This window comes from Triturus cristatus, chromosome 5_2 (assembly GCF_964204655.1).
Source record: "Triturus cristatus chromosome 5_2, aTriCri1.1, whole genome shotgun sequence".
Classification (NCBI taxonomy): domain Eukaryota; kingdom Metazoa; phylum Chordata; class Amphibia; order Caudata; family Salamandridae; genus Triturus; species Triturus cristatus.
In genome coordinates, this window is record NC_140588.1 from 929,186,145 (window position 1) to 929,204,190 (window position 18,046).

At 51.5% G+C, this 18,046-nt stretch overlaps 1 protein-coding gene across 2 annotated transcripts in view; it reads left to right on the plus strand.

Annotated features, from left to right (window-relative positions):
* The window catches only part of STAG2 (STAG2 cohesin complex component), a 1,427,207-nt gene that overhangs the window by 776,433 nt on the left and 632,728 nt on the right, over positions 1-18,046 (plus strand). The window lies entirely within an intron of this gene.

The window sequence follows — 18,046 nt, forward strand, 5'->3', positions numbered from 1 at the left end:
GGAGCCATCACCACTCGTCCAAGTCATTAAAGTCTTTGCACTCAGTCGGGTAAGTCGAAGCCCAAAAAAGTCGAAGAAGCATCGCTGCTCTTGGACTTCTCCCCGTCAGTCGGCTGACACGACGAGGGATGCAGGTGGTGCCCCTCCCGCGGCTCCGCGCATGGCTCCCGTCTAGTCGACTCTGGGCTTCCTTTCCTTCCCGGGGCCTGGAGCGACTCCCGCCCAACTTCGTACGTTCTACGAAGCGATGCATGCCATCTTTGGGCAGCTCGAACCTGCCGGCGTGCCTTCGGACTCCGTGGGCTCTGTTGGGGGGGGCCCAGGCCTTCTCCGCAATCGGCTCCGGCCACGGTGACGCAGGGCACCCGTGATCCAGGCCTGGTTCCGGATCGGTGCCGGTTGACCTAATTACACCTCCACCAGCGCTGCTTCCTCTAGCATCGCAACCGACGCCGGTCGTCGAGTGGGGTTTTTGTGCCCCTGTTCACTCCTGGGGTCCCTTTTCAGCCGGATTGGCAACCTGAGGATGATGAGGACTGGGAGGGGTCAGGTGACCTTTTGACTGATCAGATGGAATCTGTGCAGGACTGGAGAGAGGAACTGGGGGATGCCAGTGGTCTTGACACCTCTCCTGACCTTGGCAAGTTGTCTCCTCCTACCGTGGCTACGGAGGAAGGAGCGCCATACTCAGTGGTGTTGCGTAGGGTGGCCGAGGCCCTCGACCTCAGGCTTCCTACGGTGGCGGTCCTGACAGTGGTGCTTCAACCGGTATCGAGCTCTTCGGAGCACCTGCTGCAGTTTAATGCGGCCCTTACCAACGTCCTTTTGGGCAAGACGCCCACTGCCCAGCTCTGGGTGACCTCACTTTACTCTTCCAACACTCCACCCTGGAGAACTTGGTGGTCCAAGCCTCCACTACCAAGAGTGTTTTCTCTACCGCTCCGCCGGAAAGGGAATCCAAGAAGCGGGACAATCTTGGGAAGAAAATGTTCTCTTCTGCCAGCTTGGGACTGCAGTCGGTAAACACCGCATGTCTATTGGGCCATTATTCCCACTCTGTGTGGGATACGGTTGCACAGGTGCTGCCCCAGTGTCCGGAGGATGCCCGGACAGTGCTCTCCCAGGCTGTAGCCGCCGGGAGGGATGTGACCAAGTTTACTATCCGTTGCGGGCTGGATACCACACTATAGGCAGGACGATTTCCACATCAGTAGCCCTTCGTCGCTATGCCTGGATGAGATAGACTGGTTTTTTGGGGGATGTCCGGAACACCTTGGTGGACATGCCTTTTGATGGCAGTCGCCTTTTCGGCAATATAGCAGACACTGCTCTAGAGCGTTTCAAGGACTCACGGGCTACAGCTAAGTCCTTGGGCCTCTCCAGCCGCCCAGCACAGTCTGCTTTTCACCCTTTCGTGGCTACGGAAGAAGTACCCCACTACGTCCTGCCCAGCGCCACAGGACGCAGGAAGTTTCCCAACCTTCACTCGGCCGGGGACGTGGGAACCAAAGCCGTGATTCAGGGGGCCAGCGGGCGGGCCTGTCCACCAACCCTTCCTCTGCAGCAGCCTCCAAACCCTCCTAGACCGACCTTTCAGGCCCATCAAACGCCAATGGGTGTCAGGAATCTCCATCACATCCCCCATTGGCACACCATCTCCTTGGACAGGTGGGTTTTGCAAATAGTCCAAAGGGGCTACTCCCTCCCCTTCGAGGCTACCCCTCCAGCCATGCCACCTCAATACCACCGGATGTCGGATGATCACCTGGCACTTCTCCAACAGGAAGTTTTGGCTCTCTTGGTCAAGGGAGCCATTGAGCGCGTTCCTACCCCAGAAGTAGGTTGTGGTTGCTATTCCCACTACTTTCTGGTAGCCAAGAAGGACCTTGGATCTCAGGAATGTCAACCGGTTCCTCTGGAGGGAGAAGTTCAAGATGTTGGCGCTCGCTCAGGTCTTGTCTGCCCTCGACCCTGGAGACTGGAAGGTAACGTTGGACTTGCAGGGCGCTTATTTTCACATCCCCGTCCTGCCGGCCCACCGGTGTTACCTGCGGTTCACGGTAGGTCATGAGCATTTTCAGTTTACCGTACTCCCCTTTGACCTTACCAGCGCCCCTCGGGTGTTCACGAAAGTGATAGCGGTGGTCGCAGCTCATCTGCGCATATCAAGGGTTCCAGTCTTCTCCTATCTCGACTGGCTGTTGAAGGTGGGCTTGCCCCAGGCAGTCGTTTCCCACCTCCAGACTACGGCCGACCTCCTGCATTCGCTGGCATTTTCCATCAATGTGCCGAAGTCACACTGGATTCCCTCTCAGAAGCTCCTCTTCATCGGAGCGGTTCTAGACACAACGCAGTTTCTGGTTCATCCTCCCGAACAGCGAGTCCGGGATATTCAGGCTATGATTCCGATCTTTCAGCCTCTATCCCGGGTTTCGGTCCGGATGACTCTGAGGCTGCTGGGCCTCATGCATCCTGCTGGCCGATCATGCCAGGTGGCATATGCGGGCTTTGCAGTGGGACCTGAAGTTCCAGTGGGCGCAGCATCAGGGGAATCTGTCCGTTTGTGCCCAGATATCGGAGGGCACTGCTCGACAGCTGCAGTGGTGGCACACGACCCAGGATTGGGTCAACGGCAGATCCCCCTCCCTTCCCCAACCAGAGCACACAGTGGTGATGGATGCATCCCTTCTGGGAAGGGGCGGCCACATAGGAGAGGTGGAGATCAGAGGCCCCTGGTCTCCGGCGGAGACCCGGCTTCACATCAACCTTCTGAAGCTTTGGGCGATTCGTCTTGCACTGAAAGCATTTCTTCCCTCTGTCCGGGAAAGAGTAGTTCAGGTGTTCACGGACAATACCACTGCCATGTGGTACTGCAACAAACATTGCAGGGTGGGGTCGTGGAACCAATGTCAGGAGGCCCTCCGCGTCTGGACATGTCTGGGACATCAGGACATATCCCTGGTGGTTCAACACCTGACAGATTCCCTGAATGCCAGGGCGGACAAACTCAGCCGCGAGTGCATGATGGATCACGAATGGCGTCTTCACTTGGAGGTGGTGCAAGGTCTCTTTCAACAGTGGGGAGAGCCTTGGTTAGATCGATTTGCCACCGAAGAGAACACCGTGTCAGCAATTCTGCGCGTTGGAATTTCCAAGGCAGCACTCGCTGGGCGACGCTTTTCGTTGCGAGTGGATTTGCGGTCTGGTGTACGCCTTTCCGCCTATACCACTTCTGCCCAGAGTGCTGAAGATGATCAGGTGCGACCAGGCCCAAGTCATTCTTGTGGCTCTGGATTGGGCACGAAGAGTCTGGTATCCCGAGCTGCTCAACATGGCCATCGATCCTCCAATCAGACTGCCTCTTCAGGAGGATCTAAAAGCGCAGTAGCTGGGACGGTCCTCCACCCGAACCTGTCCAGCCTCCACCTCTTTGCGTGGAGATTGAGCGGTGGCAGTTTACGTCTTTCGACCTTTCTCCCAAAGTTTGCGAGGTAATCTTGTCAGCCAGGCGTCCCTCCACTAAGACAGTATACGCCTGCCGGTGAAACAAGTTAGTAGCATGGTGCATATCAAAGGCTGTGGATCCCCTTTCTGCCCCTCTTTCTGAAGTTCTCTTGTTCCTTCTTTCTTTAGCCCAGCAGGGCTCTGCTCTGGGCACTATCAAGGGCTACCTCTCGGCCATCTCTGCCTTCCTTCGGCTTCCAGATCAGCCTTCTCTTTTCAAGTCCCCGGTGGTTAATTGTTTCTTGAAAGGCATAACTCCTCTCTTTCCTCCTATTCCTTTCTTTAGGCCTCAGTGGGACTTGAATCTCGTTTTAAGCTATTTAATGTGCGCTCCCTTTGAGCTGCTTCATAACTGTCCTTTGAGACTCAACACTTAAGACTGCATTCCTGGTGGCCATCACTTCTGCCAGAAGAGTGAGTGAGCTCCAGGCTCCTGCTTTCCTGTCAGTTCATCTGGACAAGGTGATTCTCAGGACCCATCCATCCTTCCTTCCTAAGGTTGTCACTTCCTTTTACATCGGGAAGACCATCAATTTGCCCACCTTCTTTCCGCCTCCGCATCCTTCAAAAGAGAAAGAGAGGCTCCACCGTCTGGACCCAAAGCGTGCGCTTTCTTTCTATCTGGATCGCACTAAACACTTTCGGGTGGGTGACCAACTTTTTGTTGACTACTTGTGCGCCAAGAAAGGTTCCTTACCGCCACACCCATCCTCCTCGTTCTGAGAATTGATTTCTAGGGTTAAGGAAGTCCTTTCAGGGCCCTAGTTTTGTGCACCAATGGTCAGTGTCTTGCATGGCTCTGCGCTTCTGGTGCGGAAATTAGTGTACAGAACTGACGTCAGCGCATGAGGGTGGCATCTAAGTAGCTACCGTGACGTCATCCCAGTGACCACGACGCCAACAACGGACACGGAGCCGACCGACACCACCTTCCGACACGTAGAGGTACTGCTGACGAAAAAACCTTCCGGATCCAGTCTTACACCTGGGGATTTCTAAGGTAAGGAATCTATAACTAACGTTTCTTACAGATATATCGTTACTGAAGGTAAGTAACTTGTTTGATCGCCCAACTATTGCAAATACTTTTAACTTGCAGTCTACATCGTAGAGCAAAGGAGAGGACGATAACTGATTGATATATGCCAAGATATTCACTGAGTAAACACTGAAGAAGTAGTTTGGCCAAGTGAGTGGTCGATTGAGGTGTCAGAGAATTCACAACCAAGGATCCCCAATTACTGAGGGCTATGGAGAACTCGCCCTTTTGATTTAGCCCAGAGTGCCACCGCAAGTTTGCCCACAGAGACAAACCCAGATCTCTTGACTGGGGGTGAATGTTTTGATTTGTTCTGCATTCCGGCCATCAATTGTGTGTCTTTTGCTTTCTAGTCATAAGTGTGCCAGGTATGCTCAGACGTGAGTCCTGGGCTCACTGTTCCACTGGAATCAAGCTATCCTGGCTGAAGAGGGGTGAAACCCCGAAACCGGTCAGAGGATGCTTGTTTCCTGTCCAGGAAGGACCTGGCTTGGCAGTTTGGGCGGGACTGTTCCCATGAGGCACACGGTCAAAACTGATTTGCATATAGCCAGGTCTAAACTGGGGTGGCATGATGAGTAAAAGAATGATGGATTTAACCCAGATCTCTTGACTGGAGGTGAATGTTTTGATTCGTTCTGCATTCCGTCCATCAATTGTGTGTCTTTTGCCCACAGAGACAACCATCAAGTTTGCATCTTCTGCTTGCCAAGAGACCAAAGCACCCAGGGCTGAGAAACGTGCACCAAATTTAAACCGAAGATGCTTATAACTAGGATGAAACAAAGACAGGCACACAATGCCATGCAGGCCCAGAAGAGGGACAGCTCATCCCTAGGGGACCTTGGTCTGTCAAACCAGGAAGAAAATAAGGTCACCGAAGGGGCCAAGTGATGCTGCTCAGATTCTGAGGTGGAGACAGTCTGTCAACCATGCACAGGTAACACATAGAAAGCAGAGATTAATCTACCCAGGGCCTTCAGTCTCTACACCCTCGAAGGCACTTGTCAACCGAAGACAAATCAAAGAAAGAACACTTCTGGCCCCATAACAAGGAGGGTGCTTCTCCAAAAACCTGTTGGCCTTTGTCAGTGATTGGCTATAAGCCCACTCAATGCCTTCCTGCTGAAGCGCATATTCAGAATGCTCATGGTTGCCCAGGTCTTGTCTGACCTAGACCCCAGACTGTGGTTGGTGGGGTTGGACCTTTAGGATGCTTATTTCCATATCCCTGGCCTATAGACCCACATGTGCTAATTGTGGTTCAGTGTGGGTCAGGAGCATTTTCATTTTCTGTTGCCTCTTGGCCTCACTAGTGTCCCTTGGGTGTTCATGAAAGTGATGGTGTTGGTTGCAGCACACCTTTGGATGTCTGTGGTACCAGTATTCCCCTACCTCGATGACCAGCTATTGAAGGGGGGACTAGCCCCAGGCAGTTGTTACCCACCTCCAGATGACGGTGCACCTCCTAACGTTGTTGGGATTCAATATAAACGTGCTGAAGTACCACCTTAATCCTTTGAAGATTCTGCAGTTCATCAGTTATTCTGGATAATAGAGGGTCCAGGACGTGTGGGCCATGATCCCATTGTTTCATCTTAATTCCTGGATCTCAGTTCGGATGGTTCTGCAACTCATGGGATTGTTGGTCTCCTACTGGCCAAACATAGCAGGTGGCACATGTGGGCCCAGCAGTGGAACTGCAAATCTCAGTAGCCATACTATATGGGGAAACCTGCCGGATTGTATCCACATTTCAGAGGAGATTGCAAAAGATTTGCAGTGCTGGCTACTGGACTAATAGCGGGCCAGTGGCAGATGCCTCTCTGTACCCTACCCAGAGTGGACTGTGGTCAAAGATGCATCACTTTTGGGTTTGGGATTCCATATAGGAGAGGCAGAGATCAGAGACCTCTAGTCTCTGTCGGAGTCTCAATTCCATATCACTTTTAGTGTTGATGGTGATTTGCTTGGTGAGGGAGGGTGATGCAAGTGCTTGCTTATAACAGCACTGCCATGTGGTACTGCAACAAGCGAGTGGGGTCTTGGGCCCTGTGCCAGGATGCCCTTGGCTTCTGCAAGTGGCAGCATCTTTAAATCTCAGGGCGGATGAATTGAGACCCTGACGCTTAGTAGATCACTTAATGGCAGTTGCACCTGGACCTGGCACGTCATCTTAGTTTCCTAAACAGATCTGTCCGAGGCATATGAGCTGTAGCTTGTATACTTTAGTGTAGATCGCCATCTGGTGTTGGGCTCGGGTGTTTGCACTTTGTTTTTGTCGAAGTCTTTGTAGTCACAGGATAGGTGACTCCTCCTTATGGTGATAGTGCGCATGGGCATTGACTCCATCTTCAGATTGTTTTTTTCTGCCATCTGGTTCGGATGAAAACGGCTGCGCTCCGGTCGGTATCGTATTAGATTCCCCTTCGACACGCAATCCTTCACTTCTCGACAGTATTGTTTTTGATCGCGCTCCTCGGTGCGGATCCAACACAAATCTGAACACCTTCGATTCCGGTCGTCGATGCGGGCCGTTGGTCCTATCCGCGCCATCAGCCCGTACAGCTAATGGAAAGGACTCCATTTAAAAAAATGCCCACGAGTGGTGCCAAATGTCCACACACTGATCTCCACGAGGTCTGTAACCTTTGCCTCTCTCCAGAACACGAAGACAAAGATTGCCCGGCCTGCGCTTAATTCTGATCGAAGAAAACCATATGTGATCGCCGGGCTCGACGTCACGTAATGTCTCAATCCACTACCTCTGTGCCGGTCGACATCTTCGATGCAGGCACTGATGCTCCCAAAGAACAAGAACCGGAAAACTAGTTCAGCGTCTCCGAGGCTGACGAATCAGAGGCTGAAGATCAGACAGTTTCTCCAGGGCAACGAGCCGCGAGTACCAACATCGACACCCCTACCTCTTCTCAAAAACATAAGGCTCCGTTAACACCTTCGCCTTCCGGCTCAGGTCGACACCGTGACAGAACTTCTGATGCCCTGCCTTTGGGCTCGGCTCTGAATTTCAAAGACAACTCCAGGCGACTCGGGGCCGTGCCAGACACACATAGGTACCGAAATACCATCCTCTGTACCGAAAACCAAACATTTGGCACTGAAACACCATCAGGATAAACCCTCGGAGCAGAAACCAGACCACAAATCTTCAGAGCCGAAAAAGAGCTAATCTTCGGAGCCTAAAAAAGACAAATCCTTGGAGCCGAAAAAATCCTCCGAGCCGAAAAAAGACCACAAATCCTCAGAGCCGAAAAAGTCCTCGGACTCCACAGCTCTTCCAAAGCAAAAGAACACTATGATCCCTACTAAAGCTACGGCATCAAGGCCAAAACAACCAAAATCATCAGTGCCGAACAAGAATACTGGAGTAGAAGACCTATTTCAACCAGATCCAGTGGACCCTAAACAAAAAACCCTTCATATTGACCCTAAAACTGGTAAAATCAAAACAATTCTATCAAAAAAAGAGACCTTTGTACTCCCCAGAAGAACACAAAGTAACCTTAGTGAAGAGAGACATGGGAACCTACATCACAAGATGATGATAATCACCTTGGTGGTGGGGATGAAAACCCACAAGAGGATAATGATGATGATACTCTCCCACCATCTGCTCCGTGGGAGGATTATGATAATCCACCATATGTCCCAGATCTACCCGATCCAGACTCCTACCCATCTAGGCCATTCCCCCTTCCCTCCCGCCCCCCCCCCCCCCCGCCCCCCAAGACGGCAACATAGGTTTTGCACAACTCATTAACAGAGCTCCACAATATCTTGGGGTAGAATTACATTGAGACCCACAGGAAGAAGAATTTTTGTTAGAGACTTTCGCACAGTCACAAAAATCAACATGCATTCTACCTATGTTAAAGGGTATCATCAAACATGCACCTGACATTTTTAAATATCCCGTCAGGGCTAGAGTTCTCAACCCCAGGATCGAGAAAAAATATAAGCCAGCTCCCAACGATCCAGCTTATATTAAATTACAACTCCCTCTAGATTCATTGGTGGTGTCAAATGCACGTAAACGTGCAAATTCCCAAACATCAGGGGATGCCCCACCTAGAGATAAGGAGTCTAAATTACTAGACACATCTGGCAAACGCATTGCCTCACAAGCAGCAAATCACTGGCGCATTGCCAATACCCAAGCATTACTGGCCAGGTATGATAGGGCACATTACGATGAGCTTGAAAAGCTCATACATCTTCCCGATCAGTATAAGGCTAAGGCTAATGACCTCATACAAGAGGGAAAATGAATCACAAACACTTCTATAAAGTGTGCTCTTGATGCAGCTGACACAGTGTCTCATGCAGTTAACACAAGCGTTCTACTATGCAGACACGCATGGCTGCGCATATCTGGGTTTAAACAAGATGTGCAGTCCACAATTCTTAATCAACCCTTTGATCAAGAACACTTATTTGGACCCACTGTAGAAACATCTTCGGAAAAACTTAAGAAGGACTCAAACTGCTAAGTCCATGGGAGCCCTACAGGCAACAACCAGTAGAGATTTGTTTTGTCGCTCCTTTTATAGGGGTGCCTCTAAATCTATTGGGACGGACAACACCTCATCCGCCTACAAAAACAATACTCAAACCTCTCCTAGCAGAGGCTATTTCAGAGGAGGTTATAGCGGCAACAAGGGTAGAGGCCGCGGTAATAACACCCGCACCTCTCCTACTAGAAAACAGTGACTTCCCTCCACTTCCCCCTGACCATTCCACTCGTGTCGGGGGAAGACTATCACAGTTCCTACCTGTCTGAAATTCCATCACCACAGACAAGTGGGTAAGACAAATTATCCAGTATGGTTACTGCCTGAAACTCACTTCAACTCCCCCATTCATACCCCCCCAAACAACGTCCGATGTCCACAGAACATCTGACACTTAAAACAAGAGGTTTTCTCCTTATTACAAAAACACGCAGTAGAACCAGTTCCCTTACCTCATCAAGGAACAGGGGTTTATTCCCTTTACTTTCTAATCCTACTAACAACCTTTATCGATCATACCCGCAGGTTCCTTCATGCAGTCACAACTTAGTGACTACCCTGTAACCGGGTAATATTCCTGTTCTCACTCTAGCCTACCTGAAATCAGAATTCCATTCCTTCATTAAACATGGATCCCCACAAAGATTTTTCTGTTATCTCCTTTTCCTGAAGAGACAACATTACTAATGAGTTCGAAATGCTGTTAACACCAAAAGACGATAATTATCGCTGGTTTAAAAGAATTTGCTATATTCATTGATTCGCATGTGTGCATTTATAAACAAATTGAAAGTTGTTGCCGGTACATACAATTGTCACCTGTTCACTTCCATGTGCTTTTTGACTTTGGAGCACAGCATACATATGTTGATTTGTCTGGCTTTTGTAAAATTTCTATGTGGTCTATAAATCTGATAGTGACTTCAAGGTGCAGATTCCTTACCATTGAATTTCCCAGGCATCAGGCTGAATCTGGAAACTTTTGCTGAGTAATACCCCTTGTGCGCGACGTCAAGTGGCTCCATCCGGCTCCGTGTGCCGTCGATGACATCTGTAGCGTCTGTTATGACGTCAGTGCCTACAGAGGCCCCATCCAGGCGCATGGACATCAGTCCTTTTCTTTCAGCACCAGTTAAGTGCCGATCCGGGAAGAGCTACCCCTATGCCACTTTTTGGCAGACTTTTTCTCAACTTTTGTCAAAATTTTTAAGACTTTGTGTGCGAGGGATGTCTGGTAGGAAGACTGGTTTGTCGGTTACCGATCCTTACCGCGTTTTACTGTGGTATCTTGAACGCGACCACAATTCGAAGTCGTGTTCAGACTGCCGGGCGATGGCTCCGACGACCTTGAGGGAGCAGGCATTAAAGTTGCTCGCGGCCCGGCAGTCGACACCGTCAAGCGAAACTCCGAGAAGGTCACGATCCCGTTCAAATAAGAGGAAGTCACTAGATCGCTCTTGGAGCCCTATGTCCTCTTCCTCCCATTCGAGGTCATCTAGACGTTGGTCGTCGAGAGAGGTAAGGAGCACCGACACTCTAGGCATGTTTCTGCGGAGAGTTACTGTTAAGGTATCCATTCACAAGGTTACTTACCTTAGGGTATGAGATGTCTGGTGGATACTCTAACCGCATATTTCTCATCAACCATCCTACTTCCCGTTCCTTGTACTGGACTATTTTTTTCAATCTGTGTCGTCCTATTACATATCTGCACACTTGTCATGCCATTCTGGCAATGAGGTCTGTCAGAGGTCCAGTAGGCCCTAAAAAGGTATGGATGTCCGCTCTAAACTGTGGGGCTTACTGAGGTGCAGAAGTACTGCTCTTTGAGTTTCCAGATCCTGTCTGACACCTTGGGAGTATCTCCAGGTGAGGAATCGGTCATTAGATATAATATCCTCCCCAAAGTTCTTTACTGAAAGCAAGTAACTTGTTCTTCATTTCTTCATTAATTTTTCAATATTAATAAAATCGAAAATGAGGTTGTGTTTTTTGATTCTAAATGCTGTCAATAATCACTACCTAGCTAAAGTCTGTGCAGATTGACAGGTTAGGGAATATCAACACGGAAAGGTTGATACTAAAATGTGCATGTTTTCATTCAACTGCATTAAGTGTTCATACAATAGAAACTGGTTAATTAAAAGTGGCAATTATTTTTCGCTTTATTTTTTAAGAAAACCAAAATATAAATAACATTCTCCAAAAATAAATCTGGATAAATACATATAGAAATAAAGACTACAGCAATAAAATTGGGAGCCTTAATAATAGGGAAATTAAGTCAAGCCACAGTGCTCTTAGTATTGGATATTTTAGAAGATCACCAGGACGAAGGAGGCTATGCCATTTTTTATCAAAGGCCAAAGTGATTTCCCTACTCTTCTCCCAAGAAAACTCACAGTACAAAAATAAGAATGCACGATACGATGGACAAATCTTACTAAAGGAACTGGTCCCACTCATGGGTACTATGCAGAGTCTTGAAGCTCCTCCTCAACGTCCAACTAGATTCAGAAACTGAAAAGAATAAGACTAGAGTTTGTATTCTGGGAACACCTTTGGGTGCATTGATGACACAACTCCAAATCATGACAAGAATCAAAGCACAAAAGGCACACCAGCTTCCTTCAGTCTTTGCATGGCTTGAATCCTTTTGTGTTCAGGTGTGTGTGATGAAATGGGGTGTATTACATGGTGTGGTTGTGAGACCTCACCATCTATACTTATCAACCAATTCAGAACCAGTAGGTTTTGCTTGTTAAACCTTGATCTCAACTCTGGGTTTCTGTGACTGACAGCAAGTCTTTCCCAAAGCAACAAGCATTTAAACAGCAAAAAAACTATTGAAGACTAAATCAACAAGACACCAAAGAAATCAGAAACGAGTTTATAAAAATACCTTGTATTTTTAGTCAGCAAAATGAAAAATTTCCCCCAGAAGTTTCCAGACATAATGAATTTATAAGGTATAACAATATATGCACTTTTTACTTAACCATGAACAAACATTGGCAAATATAACTTATGAATGTGGTTACTTTGAGTTACTTTGAGTTACTTTCGGCTACCAGCTCTGGCAGGGGACCTGCAAGGTTCACTGAAACAGTTACTTCGGGTGAAGAAACAGTCTTCAGGATGTTCCAGCCACTTTTATCCCTTTGCTGTGGGTTCATATCGAAGTGGTCCTGAATCAGAGGGTACAGAATGCTGTAGATGCTAAAGGATGCTGTAGATGCTAAAGGATGCTGTAGATGCTAAAGGATGCTGTAGATGCGATGCAGTTGGCAGGGGTATTCTTTTGGCTACTCCTTGGTCCATAAACTGTGAGACTGTCCTATCTATGGGGATCGACATCACTCAAAGTCCTCTAATGCCTGGCAGACGTCCAATCACCACTGTACCACCAGTCTCCCTGTATTCTGTTTACAACGGAATACTTCTGACGATAACTCACCTTCTAGGCGACCAAGATGCGCACGGACATCTCTCCCGGGCCCAGCTGACTTGGGTGCAACTTTGAACATTGGGTCCTGGCCTCTGGTGCTGCATGGTGACGAGAAACAGCAGGTTGAAGAGTTGGGCTACCATCTCACCACAGCAGTCATCTTTAGCTGTGCTGCAAGCAGGAGGTCAGCTAGCTGAGCCTTGGAGTCTCGTGCTTCGGCTGGGCTCCATAGAAGACTTTTCCACGAGCAGCCAGCCAGGTGCAGTCCAGGCTGGTTACTTGGTGCTGCAGGGCAGTCCTTCTTAGGTCCTCTTATCCAGTGCTTTGAGATGTTAGTTCTGGGTGCCAGGGGTGCCCTTTTTATGTTCAGAAAATCCCCGCAGGGTGGATACGGCCAGTAGCCAATTGGCTATTAGGTTCCCTCCCTCCCAATAACCACTTCCTGAGAAGTGTGGCAACTGGGTATCCCAGGATGCACCATGGCCCACTTTCAACATGACAGGATCCCTCGCATGTGTCCAGAGCTCACTAGCCCAATCCAGAGGTGTAACCACCATGGGGGATTACATGCCATGTAAGAAACTGGCTCTATATATACTACACCAAAATGAGGTGTATAGAGTCTCACACACAAGAACTGAACTCTAGGCCAATGGTTTGTATATAAAAATATGGTTGTTTTATTTTAGAACCAACAATAGGTATCAAAATATACTTTCTCAGAATGAGAGGCTTTAGTTAAATACTTTTCAATAGGCAATAGACTTTTGAATGCAATAGTTAGTTTGTTGCAATTGGCAACACAATTCAAACACAATTATACATTGAGCTCAATGGGAAATTCTAAGTAAATGCAATTGATTACTTTTAGGATTACTTTTCTAACTCCAGGACTGGATCCAAGATTCAGTCCTGGGACAGTTCCTCGAAACAGGTGAGTAAATACGTATCTGAAAGAAACACGTTAGTTAGATTCCTCACCTTATAATATCCCCAGGTGTCAGGCTGGATCCGGAAAGATTTTTGTAGCAATACCCCTTGCGCGTCGCTAGGCGTCGTCTGCGGCTCCGCGTCCGTCGTTGGCGTCGTGCGCCGGAATGACGTCGTCTGAGTACTTAGACGCCGCCCTCGCGCGCTGACGTCAGTTCTTCTTTTTTCCGCGCCAGTAAGCGCCGATCCGGGAAGAGCTTACCCCTAGTCACTTTTTGACTAACTTTTTGACCTCTTTTGGTTACTCGACTCAACTCTGGTGCCGGTAGGATGCCTGGATTCAAGCATTGTGACGCCTATCACCGACTGATGTCGGTAACGGATCACCATCGCCGGTGCCTGTACTGCCTGGGGGCCGACCATGACGCGGAGTCGTGCCCCGACTGTCAGGCCTTGACGTCGAAGGCTAGGAGGGAGCGGTCCCGTAAGCTACTCGAGCTTCGACGCTCTGCTCCGCGTCGCTCCCGGTCCCGGTCCAGGAGGAGGTCCAAGGACCGTTTGCGGAGCCGCAGCCATCGACATCGCTCGTTGGGATCTTCGGGTAAGTCCCGTCACTCTAAACATTCTAAGAAGTCCAAGCGGCGTCCTCGCTCTTCGGACTCCCCTCGCCGGTCGCGCGACCCGGCTGAGGGTCCGGGTGGTTCCACCCCCGCTGCTCCGTCTGAGCCGAAGGAGCCTCGCTCGTCCCCATACCCTCCGGTCCCTGGGACTGACGAGACTCCGGCGGAGGTCAGTGCCTTCCTCTCGGCCATGAGGAATCTGGCTCCGCCGTCAATGCCTGCCGGTGCGCCTTCGGGCCCCACGGGGTTGACTGGGCGACCTCGCGTGCCGCGGGCTCTGGCCCCGGCGCAGTCGAGGGCTCCGGCCCCGACGCCGCAGGTCCCCGAGGGATCACGGCGTCGAGCCTCAGTTTAGCCCTATTCCGGCCCCTATGCCGGTACGGCGCCGTCCGACGCAGTTACCGGCGACGATGGGTGCCCACTTCATCCACCATCCGGCTCCGATCATTTCTCCTGTCTACCAGGAATCGGATGATGAGTGACTGGGAGGGGTCTGAGGACCCTCTGGCCGAACAGGCCCAATTGTCTCAGGACTGGGCAGAGGAATTGGGGGACGCCAGCGGTTTGGATACCTCTCCGGATGCTGGATTCATCTCTCCTCCGACTGTGGCCTCGGAGGAAGGTGCAGCCTTTTCTGTGCTGCTAGGGCTCGAGTTGCCTGCTGTGGCTGTGAGGACTAACGTCCTCACCGAGGTCCTTCAACCGACAGCAAGCTCCACTGAGCCTCTGCTGCAGTTTAATGAGGCCCTCATTGACGTTCTCCAGGGCACTTGGTCCAAGCCCTCCACAGTCCCTCCTGTGGACAGGAACGTTGCCCGGCGCCACCGCCCTGCTCCGGGCGACCCCGCATTCCTCTCCCACCACCCCACCCCGAGAGCCTGGTTATCCAGGCCTCAACCTCCCAATCCTCCTTCCCGTCTACTCCTCCGGATAGGGAGTCCAAGAGGTTGGAGCAGTTTGGCAAGAAACTGTTCTCGTCCCTGAGTTTGGGACTGCGGTCTTTAAATACTGCTTTCCTGTTGGGCCGTTACTCCCACTCGCTGTGGGATGCGGTGGAGGACGTACTGCCCTTGTGCCCGAGGAGGCCCATGAGCGACTCACCCAAGCACTTGCTAACAGGCGAGATGCAGCGCGGCACGCCATTAGATGTGGACTTGACACCACAGACTCGCTGGGTCGGGCTATTTCCACCACGGTGGCGCTTCGGCGTCGCACCTGGCTGAGGTCCATGTCGTTTTCAGGGGATGTCCAAAGCTCCCTCATGGGCATGCCCTTCGATGGCACTCGCCTTTTTGGCGAGAAGGCGGACAGTGCGCTGGCCCGGTTCAAGGACTCCCGGCCCACGGCCAAGTCCTTGGGTCTGTCGGCCCCGCGGCCGCAAACTTCCGCTTTTCGCCCCTTTTGTGGCCAAGGAAGGGGTGCTTCCTCACATCTGCCCAGCCACCGGCCGCAGAACCAACCTGCACGCGGTCGCGGACGTGGTTTCCGCCGAGGCGGTTCTGGAGGACAACGTGCCGGTTAGTCCACATCCACCCCGGCAGCATCCGCCTCGAAGCCCTCCTAGTCCGAGCTTTCAGGCCCATTCAACGCCAGTGGGGGGCAGAGTTCGCCATCACCTGCTCCACTGGCGCTCCATCACTTCGGACAGGTGGGTGCTGCAAATCGTCCGAAGGGGCTACTCCCTCCCCTTCGAGACGACCCCTCCAGCCATGCCACCGCAGAACTACTGTATGTCGGGGGATCATTTGCATCTTCTCCGGGAGGAGGTTTACGCCCTCTTGGCCAAAGAGGCCGTCGAGTGCGTTCCTGGTCCAGAAGTAGGGCGTGGTTGCTATTCCCACTACTTTCTGGTTCCCAAGAAGGGCAAAGGGGGCCTACGCCCGATTTTGGATCTCAGAAGCGTGAACGCCTTCCTCCGAAAGGAACGGTTCAAGATGCTCTCTTTGGCTCAGGTTCTTGCTGCCCTAGACCCTGGAGACTGGATGGTAGCGTTGGACTTGCAGGACGCTTCCGCATCCCCGTCCTGCCGGCCCACCGGCGCTACCTGCGGTTCACGGTGGGTCAGGAGCACTTTCAGTTCACCGTGCTCCCCTTCGGCCTCACCAGTGCCCCTCGGGTGTTCACGAAAGTGATGGCGGTGGTCGCAGCTCATCTGCGCAGATCAGGGGTTCCAGTCTTCCCCTATCTCGACGACTGGCTGTTGAAGGTGGGCTCGCCCCAGCAGGTCGTCTCCCACCTCCAGACTACAGCAGACCTCCTGCATTCGCTGGGGTTCTCCATCAATGTGCCGAAGTCGCACCTGAGTCCCTCCCAAAAGCTCCTTTTCATAGGGGCGGTTCTCGATTCGGCGCAGTTCCGGGTCTGTTCGCCGGAACAGCGGGTCCTGGACATTCGAGCCCTGACTCCCATCTTCCGGCCTCTGTCCTGGATTTCGGTCAGGTTGGTTCTGGGGCTGATGGCCTCCTGCATCCTGTTAGTACCTCACGCCAGATGGCGGATGCGGGCTCTGCAGTGGGACCTGAAGTTTCAGTGGGCCCAGCATCGAGGCAACCTGTCCGACCACGTCTTGATCTCGGAGGGCACTGCGAAACAGCTACAGTGGTGGCTCACGAATCGCGATTGGGTCAGCGGCAGATCCCTCTCCCTTCCCCAACCGGAGCACGTGGTAGTGACGGATGCGTCCCTCCTGGGATGGGTGGGCCATATGGGAGAGGCAGAGATCAGAGGACTCTGGTCTCCGGCGGAGACTCGGCTCCATATCAATCTTTTGGAGCTGAGGGCGATCCGACTTGCACTGAAAGCCTTCCTTCCCTCTGTCAGGGGAAGTGTAGTGCAGGTGTTCACGGACAACACCACCGCCATGTGGTATTGCAACAAACAGGGCGGGGTGGGGTCGTGGACCCTTTGTCAGGAGGCCCTGCGCCTCTGGACATGGCTGGAACACCAGGGCATTACCCTAGTGGTTCAACATCTGGCGGGCTTTCTGAACGCCGGAGCGGACGAACTCAGCCGCCGGTGCATGATGGATCACGAATGGCGTCTGAACTCGGATGTGGCGCAAGGTCTCTTTCTGCAGTGGGGAGATCCTTGATTAGATCTATTCGCCACCGAAGAGAACGCTCAATGTCAGCAGTTCTGCACGTTGGAGTTTCCAAGGCGGCACTCGCTCGGAGACGCTTTTCGTCGCGAGTGGAGTTGCGGTCTGTTGTACGCCTTTCCGCCTTTACCACTTCTGCCCAGAGTGCTGAAGAAGATCAGGCGCGACCGGGCCCATGTCACCTTGGTGGCTTCGGATTGGGCACGAAGGTACTGGTATCCCGAGCTACTCAGTATGTTGACCGATCCCCCGATACGACTGCCTCTTCAGGAGGATCTTCTGTCGCAGCAGCAGGGGACGGTCCTCCACCTGAACCTGTCCAGCCTCCACCTACATGCGTGGAGATTGAGCGGCGGCAGTTGATGCCATTTGACTTGCCTCCTGAAGTCTGTGATGTCATTCTGGCAGTCAGGCGTCCCTCCACAAAGACGGTATACGCCTGCCGGTGGAACAAATTTGTGGCATGGTGCACAGCAGGCTGTGGATCCCCTTTCTGCCCCTCTTTCTGAGGTTCTCCTCTTTCTTCTTTCTTTGGCCCAGCAGGGCTCTGCTCTGGGCACCTTGAAAGGATATCTTGCCTCTGCCTTCCTTCGGCTTCCTGATCAGCCTTCTCTTTTCAAGTCCCCTGTTGTTTCACGCTTTCTCAAGGGCATTACTCCTATGTACCCTCCTGTTCCTTTCGTAATGCCTCAGTGGGACTTGAACCTTGTTCTCACTTTTCTGATGTGCGCTCCCTTTGAGCCCCTTCCTAACTGTCCCATCCGTCTTTTGACTTTGAAAACTGCTTTCTTGGTGGCAATCACCTCCGCTAGGCGGGTGGGTGAGCTCCAGGCTTTGTCATCCAAGCCTCCCTTCCTTTTAGTTCATCCGGACAAA